This window comes from Amphiprion ocellaris, chromosome 2 (genome assembly GCF_022539595.1).
Source record: "Amphiprion ocellaris isolate individual 3 ecotype Okinawa chromosome 2, ASM2253959v1, whole genome shotgun sequence".
In the NCBI taxonomy this organism is placed as follows: Eukaryota; Metazoa; Chordata; class Actinopteri; family Pomacentridae; genus Amphiprion; species Amphiprion ocellaris.
This window is the reverse complement of record NC_072767.1, coordinates 12,353,028-12,366,239: the sequence shown is the minus strand read 5'-3', so window position 1 is coordinate 12,366,239 and position 13,212 is coordinate 12,353,028.

The following is a 13,212-nucleotide window of genomic DNA, read 5'->3' as shown; positions in this document are numbered from 1 at the left end:
TGTTACCAGGGCATCTCCCAAACATATGAGATAGTTGGAACATGTGGGCTCGGTAGGCCATGATAATTTGCATTTATAAAGGGGAACAACGGTCCACATTTGGAGGCCTAAGGAAGATGGAGGTCTCCAGGGATTTTCATTGACTGAACTCTTGTTTTGACTTTGACTTTCACTCACTGCTTTTCAGTTGCTGTTTATTTAAGTTTAGGCACCAAAACTATATGATTATGTTTAGAAAAGAACAATGGTTTTAGTTGAAATACACGTTGTTGCTACATTAACCGTATGTTACAAAACTCCAATTTGGATGTTTCCAGGGTGATGACTCCACAAGAGATTTTACATGCACTTATTCACATGACCATTTATGTTGTTAAGGTTACTTTCTGTCAATGATTACAATCGGTAATAACTTGCCTACTGATCTACTAGAAGGTGGGGGATGTCCCTACCAGCCCATTTGTTTGGGAAATATATGCGCTGATGATGGCCATTTAACGGGCGAAAAACATCCATAACACACCTAAGGAACTGACTCTGTCAACCTGTGGGGTGGAACTTTCCATATCATTAGTCTTTTTCAGTTTGAACATTATGAATGAAGTACTTACAGTGCTGTGACCAAGTATTTGCAGAAATGGAATAGAAATCTTCTATTTTTGCATATTTGCCACACTTAAATATTCCAGATTATCAAACTAATATTTATATTTATTCAATATTATACAAATTTACCCACAAAACACAAAATGTTGCTTATTGAAAAGTTATTGAAAAACCTGTATCACATGATACATAGATTCAACAAACCTGGCTGTATGTGTATGTGGGCGTAGATGGCGAAACTGAACCTAACTGCCAAATGAATTTGGTTATTTGATAGATTGGTAACTAACAGGGCAATTACTTTTTCACATAGAGCAAGATAGGCTAGACAGCATTTTTAAAACCTGCATTTTGTGTTTTCTTGGGTGACTTTGACTTACACTAAAATTTGTTTGATGCTCTGAAACATGTAAGGGTGACAAATATACAGTAATACAATAGAAGATTTCTGTAGGGGTCAAATACTTTTCCACAGCAGTGCAAGTGGACATTTGTGTGGCCGTCTGACAATGGCTGGAGCAGTACCATGGCTTGAATGCTTTGTCTAGAGGAAAATAAGCAGAAGCACATATCGCATAGTCATGGTCAGGGTATTTAAATATCACATCTTCTCCTTTTGGTACACCAAATTTCCCACCTCAGCACAGAAAACTTTTTTTGTGAGCGACTTTAGCTTTTTAGTTTTTTTTTTGGTAGTTTTTAATTTTTTTTACTTGCTGTCATTTTGTGCAAAATGACAGAAAATGTTTTCTACCACCAGAAATAACCATCAATGAGCCTTTCCCACATCTTTCCTCTGCTACTACTTCCTCTGTCTTTCCATCCTTTCCTCCCTCACTCTTCTTCCCTCTCTCTTTCTCCCACTCTTTTCATAAATTTCATTAACTGAGAAATCCCATTTGCTCCCTCTCTGGCCCTGCCTCTCAGGGTTAACAACTTTGCTTAGCTATGTAAATTCAGAGCTTAGTCAGGCCAATTCTCCACACAGCCACCACTAGATGCACGCTGTCCTCGCCACATTAAACTCTATCTTCAGATACGTTCATGTGTGTAAAAAAGTGTGTATGTGTGTGCACGCGCGCATTGGGCAAAGAATTTGAGGTCTGTGTCAACCTCTTCCAGCAGATAATCTAGTGTGTGTGCTTGTGTATCTCCATATCATATACATACTGTACGTATTCTAAGAGTCTGGTGTGTGAGGTTGAGAGGGATGGACACTTATCTCCCGTGGGCAGCACCGAGGCGTCTTACCACTGGCCCTACTCAGCCCTCCTCCTTCCCACTCCTCCTCCAATCTCCTCCTTTCCTTTCTGAGACACAAACCCAAGAAGATTTATTCCATGTTGGCACCACCATCCGCTCACTGGTTCTATGCAAAGTGAAGGAGCTTACATTGATATTTCCCCCCAGAGAAGCTTCTTATTTTCTGTGTTGTACCACAGGTATGTCCAGGAATCTGTAGGTAGCTGTGTGGAAGTGTTTCTCCACCTCACAGGTAAAATATTACAAATTTGGACTGAACTAAAAACTAGAATTCACTCAAGTCAGTTGCGGTTTACACGGGTCTTAAAAGTTTTATTTCCACTTCTCCTAATCTGCCCTCTTTCCTTCCTCACTCAGCTCCAGTGATGCTGTCAGAATGTAGACAAGAAAGAACCAATCTGAATAAATCGCATCTGCTCTCAGATCCCTGCACTGACTGTCAGATAGTTTCAGAAGCGACAGCCAAGTTTTATAAAGCCTTAATATGAACCAAGCAGGACTCTTGGGTCATCGGTTCAGGTTTTCTAGTGATCCTGAAAATTCAGATGCGAAGATGATGAAGCAGTTTCAGTTTTGGTGGTCTCAGCTTCTGGAGTGCTTTTATTATTAGATGTGCTCCATCATTAAAAATGTTTAAAAGCAAAATGAAATTCCTGTTTTCCTGGGTGTGATTAGTCTTATCTCATTTAAAGACATGGAAAAAAATCTACTTTTACATGCAACTATTTACTTTTAAATATTAATCACATTAAAACTAAACGACACCTGTGCAGGAATGTTAATAATACACTGTTAAATAAGTTATATTACAAACCAAGCTGTGAGTCAAGCTGTGAAGTAGAGCCTTATTTTCATAAAACAAGACATCTTGACACTACATTTTAATGCTTGTGCCAAGAAAATAAGGCAGGCTGTCAAAACAATGCAGACTGTAAAAGGTTGCATGTAATCGGTTTAACTTAGAGTAGACCAGTTTCAGTTATTGTCGGGTAATGCAACATCAAGTAAAAGAACCCACTATTAATTATACAGTTATCTGCTGTTTAGTTCACAGTTCATACCTGTGACAAACTGCTGATCTAAATTGTTCGTTTTAATATCCTACCAGATTCTGACTTAGCAGAGGTCAGCTGTTAGGGATGTTGCTATGTTCATGCACAAATAAATGAAAATAAAGGAGATTCTTTTTTAAAGTTTTTTTTGGACCATTTTTGGCTTTATTTGACAGGATCAGTAGAGAGGCAGACAGGAAAGTAGGGAAGAAGAATGGGGGAAAGACCTTCAGTAAAGGGCTGTGAGCTGAAATTGAACCCAGGCCGCTGCGTTTATGGGTCGTCGGCTCAACCAGTTGAACCACCTGGGAGCTAAGATTCTTTTTTCTTTTATCTAAAAATATTTTGAGATTTGTCTTATTCCATTTCCCCAAGCTATGCTCTGATTCACATTCACAGTGTCTCTGGTCCCAAACGCCCACAATGCCCTTGTTTTGCTGCTGATTGCGACAGCAGGTTGGACTGAACCAGCTGGTTTGAAGGCATCACACCATTACATGAAACAAGGAAATTTAAAAACCATGTGGAAGAAGAAAAAAAAGTGAACTCATATGAACCACAGCATATGATAATAGTCTATAATTCACCTGACAGCAAATCACAAATTTTCTGTTTAGGTTTTTAGCTCTCATGTGTGACTACAACTGCTTCAACCCCGTGCATCAAGCTAAAAGATCCTTGACTCTGGGGAGGAGGATTTGACCTACGAACAAGGAAACATGTCAATAACATTTGAGGGTCAGAGGTCAAGTGGCATAAACCTGTAAGCTCCATTATGAAACACATCTCTGAGGTTAACAGCAGCACTCTGATCCCTCCTGCCTCAGGCAATCACAGCGAGAAAGGACGATGTCTCTGAGCGGTCAGCTGTGACTCCAGGCTGACCCTGTTCAATGCTCGCCCTCAGGTGCTTTTTCACTCTATTTTGGGAGCGAGGTGCTCAATGCTTTCCTGATTGATTGTGATCCTAATCAATGACTGGCAGTGGCTGGACTCCTGTCCCAATACTGGATCTATAGCGTCTCCCTTCCCGGCCTGCAGCCTGCACTGCTTCCTTCCTTGTCTGGGACTGGAGGAGGTTTATCAATGCAGCTGAGCTCCCACTCCTCTGTCTGCACACTCCAGCCACTTTGTGACCCAGTCAATGTCCTGTCTGTCTCCTGACACACATGCACACAAAATAATGATCCAGTGGTGAAAAGTTCCTCAAAGAACCTTTCCTACTGCCTTTGATTATCACAAATACTTACCTTGTTGCATATTTAATAATCATACTTCATATTATAGAGTGCTAACTGAGATTTGACACCAAGTTTTAAAATTGAAAATTTAAATTACAGGTCTCGAAAAAGAAAAGCAGATTTGTTCAGTGTGCTGCCTGAATGATATCAATGATCATCTTCATTTCATTTTCCTGTGGCCTTATTAATGGGAGTTGTGCAATTTCCCAATAACAAGAACAAAGTAAGATAAATACAGATATTGACTTGAATGAAGCACAAACACTGAGTTGGCTTTGGCATATGAAACGTATATATGGGAGAAGAGAAAAAAAAAACATTTTAGTAGGATAAGCTATAGATTTGTAAAACTTCTACTATGTGAACAGGTCATTTGAAAGTTTTTTCTCTCGCTTTTTTAGATCAATTAATACTACATTTTGTAAAATGATACCGTCTTGTAATCCCATATAGGATGAGACAGACATTTAATATGATTAAAAAATGTAAAATTTACAATAGGAATGCAGTATTGTTAAAAAAATGCTGTGAGGTAATTCATATTTGGCAAAAAAAATAGAGCAAGGCTGTATAAAAGCAAAAATTGCTAATGATTTTTTGTTGTTGTTGTTCTTGTTTGTGAGGGGGAGAAATTCTGTGGCTCACAATAAAACATTAATGTTAAAATAAGTTATCCAAGAAAACTGATACTCCTCAAAAGCTGTGAGTATCCACTGATAACTAACAAGTGTTACTGGGCATACATATGAAGGACCATGTAGATAACCACACGGTGGCGCTATGCAAGTCAACAACTCATTGCTCCTTCTAGATCTGTGCGTTAACAGTGAATCTAATTGAATTTCACTTCAATACTTTGAGATTTCTTACTGACAAACAGACCAGCAAATATACACAGCTCAGAACCTCCTTCTTGTACTTAAAAATTGAATCGAGACACAGGCAAGCACACACACTGGCACACACACACTTGCTTGTTGCAGAAGCGGCGACAGGGGAGGGGGTTCGTTCACCCACTGTGAAAGCTCTTTGGACATCCCTGGGATGAGGGAGGACTGTCAAATCCGTCCTGACGGCATTGCGGCTCTCCTCTGTGGGATGAGGAGCCGGCTGCAGAGGCCCAAAGCCGAGGATTTCAGGCCAGTGGCCGACCGACAGAGCACGGCTGTCAGTCTGAACAGGCACAAGGAATGAAACTCTTCGAACAGCTTCCACAGGATCAAGAGGACCACTTTCCCTGGCTTAGAGAGAGGCTGCTTTAGACACAGATTTGAGAGGAGAAGAGAAAAAGACGTCATGTGAGACAGTCTGAAGTCCACAATCAGGCCTCAGCCTCCTTTTGTTTGAGGATAAAGAACAAAATAACTTATTTAGATAAAGATGAAGGTTCTGTGCACAGTGTGATGATAAGAACAGCAAGCACAGACGGGGTCAAATTATGTATAATGTAGGATTGTTGTTTATATCAGAACACACTCACTGATACTGACCCACTGTCAGTTTTTACATTCAATATGTGACCACACCACAGATATCACATTACACTCACAAAAAAACAAAAACAGGGGCACATAGGTCATATAGAGTTAACTGATTAAAGTATGGGTTTAATCCCCGTCAAAGAGGCTGTGATAAACACAAATACTCAGAACACACATGACAGTGAAATGCAGATCAGTACCGTTCAAACTATTTGTAGTGACAATGGTCTTAAGTGAACCTGTGTGAGACAGCAGGGTCATGAATAAGTCATGTCAATAAAATCACAGAGCATGGAGAGCATCTGGGAGCTCTCTCTCTCACATACTGTGTACTGTACATGCTATGAGGCTTTCAAGACAATATGTTAATTACAGCTACTCTGAGCTGGAACTGGAGTAAGTGTTTATAGTTTATTTTCAGATTTGTCTGAGTAAATGAGTTTTATGGGGCACTGAGTCTAAACCTGTATGTGACAGGTCTTTTTAATTTAGTAGATAAACTCATATTTGGCATGTTTATCCACAGGAAAAGTAGGTTCACATTTACAAATAGGTGGCAGCTGTCACCAAACCGCTGTACAACGGGTCAGACGGCATGAAATTCTCATACAAAAATTTTTAGTAATTTTGATTGTAAGCATTATTGCGTACTCTGACAAGAAAATACATGGAAACTATGCACAGGGCTCAGTTTCAGCGGCATCTGTTTTGACACGATTGAAATTTGTTATATATATGTGTGTGTATGATGCAATACATTGTATGCATTTGTTACTGTTGCTCCTTTTCAGCCAACAAATCATAATCAGCTGGGACTTGTTATAATGCTATCAGAGAAAATGGATATGAATGAATGGATATAAAAACTTAAGCATAATCACACAGCAGTTTTCACAAGAAATGTTTGGGGAAAAAAATATAAAATGTATTTATCTCAATGAAGATGTATAAAAATGTTGAATTAAACATTTAATTGGCATCTTTTCAAGGTGAAGACTGGTTTCTTGTTCATGTGATAATAAGGTTTTTTTAATGATATTTTCAAGATATTTTTGTAACTTACAAAAAGCAACATGTGAACAAACTGTAAATGTGGTGTCCACACACTAGAAGGTGCTGCAGAAAGGTTCAACTGCTGCTGGTAAATGTAGTGAAAAAGACAAGCATCTTTACCAAACTGTCCCTGTGTACACTGACTGGGTAATTCAGATAAACTGTCTCTGCATGTCCAGTTATTTGTTGTTGCTTTTTAGCAATGTGCCTCTTTGGTCACTTTTACCTCTTCTCCATGCTGTAGTTGGTAATGGCTTGCACAACATAAATACAGGAGATGATAATAATCAAGATGTGCTGATGTAAGGAATTCATATGTTTTGTTGTTTTTAAATATACAGTTTTTAGTTACTCAGTTAGTTGTAGAACTGACACTGCAACCAGGAGGCAACTTCTGGGCTGAAAATTTAAACCAAGGTGGAGTGCAGTTCATTGAATTTCCACTTGAGGCTGGCTTCAGAAGTGAGTCAGTCCCCAAAGACCTCCATGTTAAAATGTCTAACTTTACAGCAAAAATAAACATGTTTGCAGCCTGTCTACTGGTTTCTGTAGCTAATTTCCCTGCTTCATGGCAACAGTATGAGGGATACATTCTTATATAACTCATGTAATTAAATAGTATTGAGGCACTGAGTGGCAGGTGGGACCGCTAAACATCAAGCTGACTGGGACAAAGTACTATATAATATATAAGTCAGATTAAATTAAGCATTAATTGAGACAAAATTTGCACTACCAGTGGACTATCCAAGGCTATGGTCAAGTAATATCTGCAACAATCAAAGGTTTCTGGGAAGAAGAGCATCACATGTATACATATAGAGACATGCATGATCAGCTCATATTTATTGAATTTTCAGGAATATATCTGTTTATTTTGGATGTTTGCAATAAGCTAAATAAAAATTACATGCAACAACTACAACCAAGTTGCATTATAAATGTGTTTTACCACCACCCCACCCCCATCCCCCCTTCTGCAGCGCCCCCTGGTGTGTGGATACCAGCAGGTGCTATATTTTTTTGCATGTTAGACAAGTTGTTCATCAACCAACACCAAGGACTATTCTATTTGTGGAATATGTTGTTTATCTGTGAGCTCACAGCCTAAGCACCTTTTTCACGCTAAATTATGATGGTCAGAAGCTATTTCTAACAGGACACTGTTGGATGTGTGGTACATAAAACTCAAATCATCCTTATATACGCTATGGTTCAAAGTATGGGGTCACCCAGACAATTTCATATTTTCCATGAAAACTCACACTTTTATTCATGTGCTAACATAACTGCACAAGGGTTTTCTAATCATCAGTTAGCCTTTCAACACCATTAGCTAACACAATGTAGCATTAGAACACAGGAGTGATGGTTGCTGGAAATGTTCCTCTGTACCTCTACGTAGATATTCCATTAAAAATCAGCTGTTTCTGTCTAAAATAGTCATTCACCACATGAACAATGTCTAGAATGGGTTTATGATTCATTTCATGTTGTCTTCATTGAAATAACCTGATTTTCTTTCAAAAATAAGGACATTTCTAAGTGACCCCAAACATTTGAACAGTGGTGTACATACTGACAAATCATGTTTTGCTTCATGTTTCGTTTCTGATTGTCAAAGGAGAGTACAAGAAAGAAATCCTCGCAACATGACTTCTGACCTCTCTCAGAGCTCAAGAGGGCTGACAGGAGAAATGGGAGTACGAGGAGGGGAGGAAGGAGGTGGAAGAGGGGATGGGGTGGGTGAGGAGAGGGAGTTTAATTTTTCAATAGGACTGTCAAGGACACACAGAGGTTCACCAGCTCCGCTCACCTGAAAGAATGTGTTCGGAGACCAAAAGAAGCGCATGTGTGCATTTGTTCATCTTTTCTGGAGAACTAAGAATGAAGTCATCAAATAACACAGAGCAGTTTATGAGCTGTGGAAAAAATGAAATGCTTTCTTACAAAGATTATCAAAGCATGGAAGTAAATAGTTTATTTATTCATCCCATGGTCACAGGAGGGGATTTGAAAGGACACACACACACACACACACACACACACACACACACACACACACACACACACACACACACACACGCACACACACACACACACACACACACACACACACACACACAGTCCTCCTCCTCCTCCTCCTTCTCCCTGGGTAGCTGTTAGCAGTGTTTCACATGTGTGGAGAAGCTCCCAGCAGAGACGGCGGGGAGAACATTCGAGGGTCTGCCACTTACATCAGAGATCACCACTGTGAAAAATTTATATCAGATGCTGTGCACCCACTGTGTCTCTGTGTGTGTGTGGTTGTGGTACAGGAAGGAGGGGTGGCTGGGGGCAGTAGAGGGGCACTTAAGCCAGTACATGTTGAATGAGTGAGATACATGTGTTACTGCAATGCAACAACATATACATGTGTGATTTGTTTTCTGTGTCGCGTTTCATGTTTATTCTGATGGCACATCATCATTCATCCATTCAAACATCTACCAGTCCATTTACCAGTCAAGCTGTTCATCCGTCTACACAGCTATAAACCACAAAGTGCTTCACACAAGCAACGAAAACAAAAAGAAGGAAAACCAATACAGTCACACATATCCACCATTTGTTATGCATTTTCCATAGTCATCATTAGTCATCAATCTATTTATCCATTTGACCACTCATCAGTCCTTCTGTCCTTCATCAATCTGCTTATTTATTATCTATCTATCTATCTATATCTATCTATCTATCTATCTATCTATCTATCTATCTATCTATCTATCTATCTATCTATCTATCTATCTATCTATCTATCTATCTATCTATCTATCTATCTATCATCCCACTAATCATCCTTTTGTCAATCCATCATTCAGTCATCCTTCATCTTTTGATCTATCTATCCTCCATTCATCTACTTGTATATCCATTCAACTATTCATTATTCATCCATCCATTTTTCTACACTGCCGTTCAAAAGTTTGGGGTCACTTAGAAATGTCCTTATTTTTTGACAAACAAGCATTTTTTTCAATGAAGATAACATTAAATGAATCATAAATACAGTCTAGACATTGTTAATGTGGTAAACGAATATTTTAGATGGAAACGGCTGATTTTTAATGGAATATCTACATAAAGGTACAGAGGAACATTTCCAGCAACCATCACTCCTGTGTTCTAATGCTACATTGTGTTAGCTAATGGTGCTGAAAGGCTAATTGATGATTAGAAAACCCTTTAGCAATTATGGTAGCACATGAATAACAGTGTGAGTTTTCATGGAAAACATGAAATTGTCTGGGTGACCCCAATCTTTTGAATGGTAGTGTATGTATCAGTCATTTCATCATCTTGTCCATTCCCACCCATCTTTCTCCCAATCCATCCATCAATCATCCATCAGTCAATCTTTTTACTCATATTTTTTCCAAAGACTTAACGCGACAAAGGTACATACTGATGTCTTGATCTTTTAACTTGAGCTGGATGTCTCTCCAGTCACCAGAATTTAAATAATAACTTCCGTGTGTTGTCTGACACAGTGAAAGAATGTTAAACAAGTTTTTCAGGGAGGCAAAGTGAGCGCAACATTTCCCCACATGCCGCCCCGTCAGATTAGATTAGGATTAGACTGAAGCAAACAGGATGTCATTCTGTGTTAATCTCCCCTAAACTCAGTTTAGCTCTACCACAGCTGACAGCTGAGGCCCATTTGGTCTGAGAGACGGCTGGTCGCTGCTGCCATTATCAACCTTTCCTCTCCATCTGCACATGCACACACACAAACATACAAAGTTTAGAGAGTTGGGAAGGCCTGGAAGGAACGTACCAAAGCTGGCATCCACCTGAGAGAGTTGATCCACACAAGTGCCTCCATCAGCAACTTCCTCAGAGCTTTTTAGCCACTTTCCTCCTCTAATTCAGCTCCTCGTCACGGGTTCACAGTGTTCCACTCTGGACACGTTTTGGGTTTGATGTCCCTGAGGTCTGAGGAGAAAAGTTACATGAGTCTTTCCATGTGTGAGGAGAGCATTCTTATTTCCACCAACCCCCAAGCCTTAATTCCATATCTGACCGTCTTTTCTCCGATGCCCTTTTTCCATCCATTCCCTCCATGTCTGGTCCATCAGCACCTCAGCACCCAATGACAGGGAAGTCTGGACTGACTGACAGGTGGTTCATTAGAAGGGACATGTTCAGCCTATTGAAATGTACTTATTATCAATTATTCAGACACACACCTCTCTCTCCCTTTCATTCATCCAACAGCATGGCAGGTGGAAGCTGAAAGAGTTCCTCAGTGACTCTTCAACTTGCCTGCACTCAAACAAACCCACAAACACACAGACATACACGCATTTATAAAAACCCTTTTCATAAATGTTTTTTAAACAATGTTACTGACCATCTCAACTGCATAATTTAAACAGAAACTCCTTTCAATAGTGACAAAATGGTCCTCATTTTCCAAAATCATCTTCACTCCAACGGCTGCAAGTAGGTCCTCACAGAAGTGAAAGCATGAGAGCATAAACACATCATCTGAAGTTCTAATAGCAGTGTTGGAAGAAGTAAAGAGATCGTTTACATGAGCACTACAATGCAAATTGTTTTATCAAATGAAAATTATATGAAAATCTTCAGCAAATTTGATTAAGGTATTAGAAAAAAAATCACTTGGCGGAATGGACACGTCATCTATTTGTTCAGTGTGTTATATATGTATTACTGAATTATTATTAATGCTTTGACACATGCAGCATTTTTATGTTGAAGCTGGTGGAAGTGGAGACAATATTATTCACTCTATCCTATGCTTGGCAACTGAATTTGTAACAAAGGTTTATGTTTTATGATTTGATTATTTATGTTTTGGATGTAGTATTTCAAAGCAGCCAGTGGTAATGCTGGTCATACATTGTACATGTAGTGGAGCTTAAGGAAGGAAATTTACCTTGACAGAAAAAAAAATTAGAAAGTGCCTCAAATTTATAAAAGCAATAACCCAAAATAAGGTTTATAAGGAACAAAAAAAATACCAAGGTATTGACCTGACACCCTGGGAAGCTTTTACACATTTAGTCCTTCAGTAAACCTTATTGTCCTATTTGTTTGTTTGACAGAAAAAAGAATAGCAATTCATCACCTTTATAAAATATTTTTATTTTAAGTTTATTTTAACCAGCAAGAATTAATTAAAGCACAAGTATTGTCTCCTTTGACGAGACAACTTCATCTACTTGTCCATCTATTTCCAGTAGCTTCCAAACACCTCACACAGTTTTATCAGCAGGTAGTGTTAGTTCAGATATGATGGAGATAGTTATGCTGGTTAGGGAACTCAGTAACTGCTGATTTTACTACAGACTTTTTGTCCCTGAGGGTAAAGCATTTAAGTTTATTCTTGATCTTTGACAAAACAATTTCAACAAAAACTTAACCATATTACCTGGTCTACATTAGAGTAAGGAGTATGTTCAGTTGTCATATACACTATCGTTCAAAAGTTTGGGGTCACACTTTTTATTCATGTGCTAACATAACTGCACAAGGGTTTTCTAATCATCAATTAGCCTTTCAACACCATTAGCTAACACAATGTAGCATTAGAACACAGGAGTGATGGTTGCTGGAAATGTTCCTCTGTACCTCTATGGAGATATTCCATTAAAAATCAGCCGTTTCCATCTAAAATAGTCATTTACCACATAAACAATGTTTAGACTGGATTTCTGATTCATTTAATGTTATCGTCATTGAAAAAAAATGCTTTTCTTTCAAAAATAAGGACATTTCTAAGTGTCTCCAAATTTTTTGAACAGTAGTGTAGATGTGCCAAAGGTTCTGCACAGATGCTTGAAACTTATGAAAATGTTCGTCATGTTGTCTCTGGCAGACCCCCATGCAGGAGGAAGGAGGGGAGGATGGAGTTTATGTCTTGTTTGGGGCCATTATTCTTGTACTTCATTTCCTTTTCACTCACTGTTAAGTTAGGGTTAGGCGCCAAAACTCGTTAGTTGGGTAAAGTCATGCCTTATGCTAAAATGCAACCCTCCCAACATATTTGAAGCTTCTTCTCTGGGTTACCAGTATAACAAACCTACCGCATCTAATATATGACTGTTGGGCTGAAAAGGAGTGAAAGTAAAGCAATGAAATAAATGGTAACAATGTGTTAATTTGAAACACATCTATGTCAGGTTAAACACAATTTAACCTGACACAAACTATGTTACTTTCAAAACATATATGAGAATGCAGTGGAGTTGTATAAAAAGGTAGTTTTTGGGATACAGGACTGCCTCTTCTCATTCTGTAGTTTCTTGGTGGTGTATCAGCTACACCAGCTTATTTTTGCTAATTTTCTGGAAATTTGAGAAAATAATCAGAAAAAAAAACTGTACTACCTTTGGATGGAAACCTGACTTTGAAAAAAAATCTTCTGCTGAACACGAAAAAGCAAAATGAATATCAGCAGCTGCAAAGGTTGTATTAACTTTGTATCAGGATATTAAGACAGTTTGG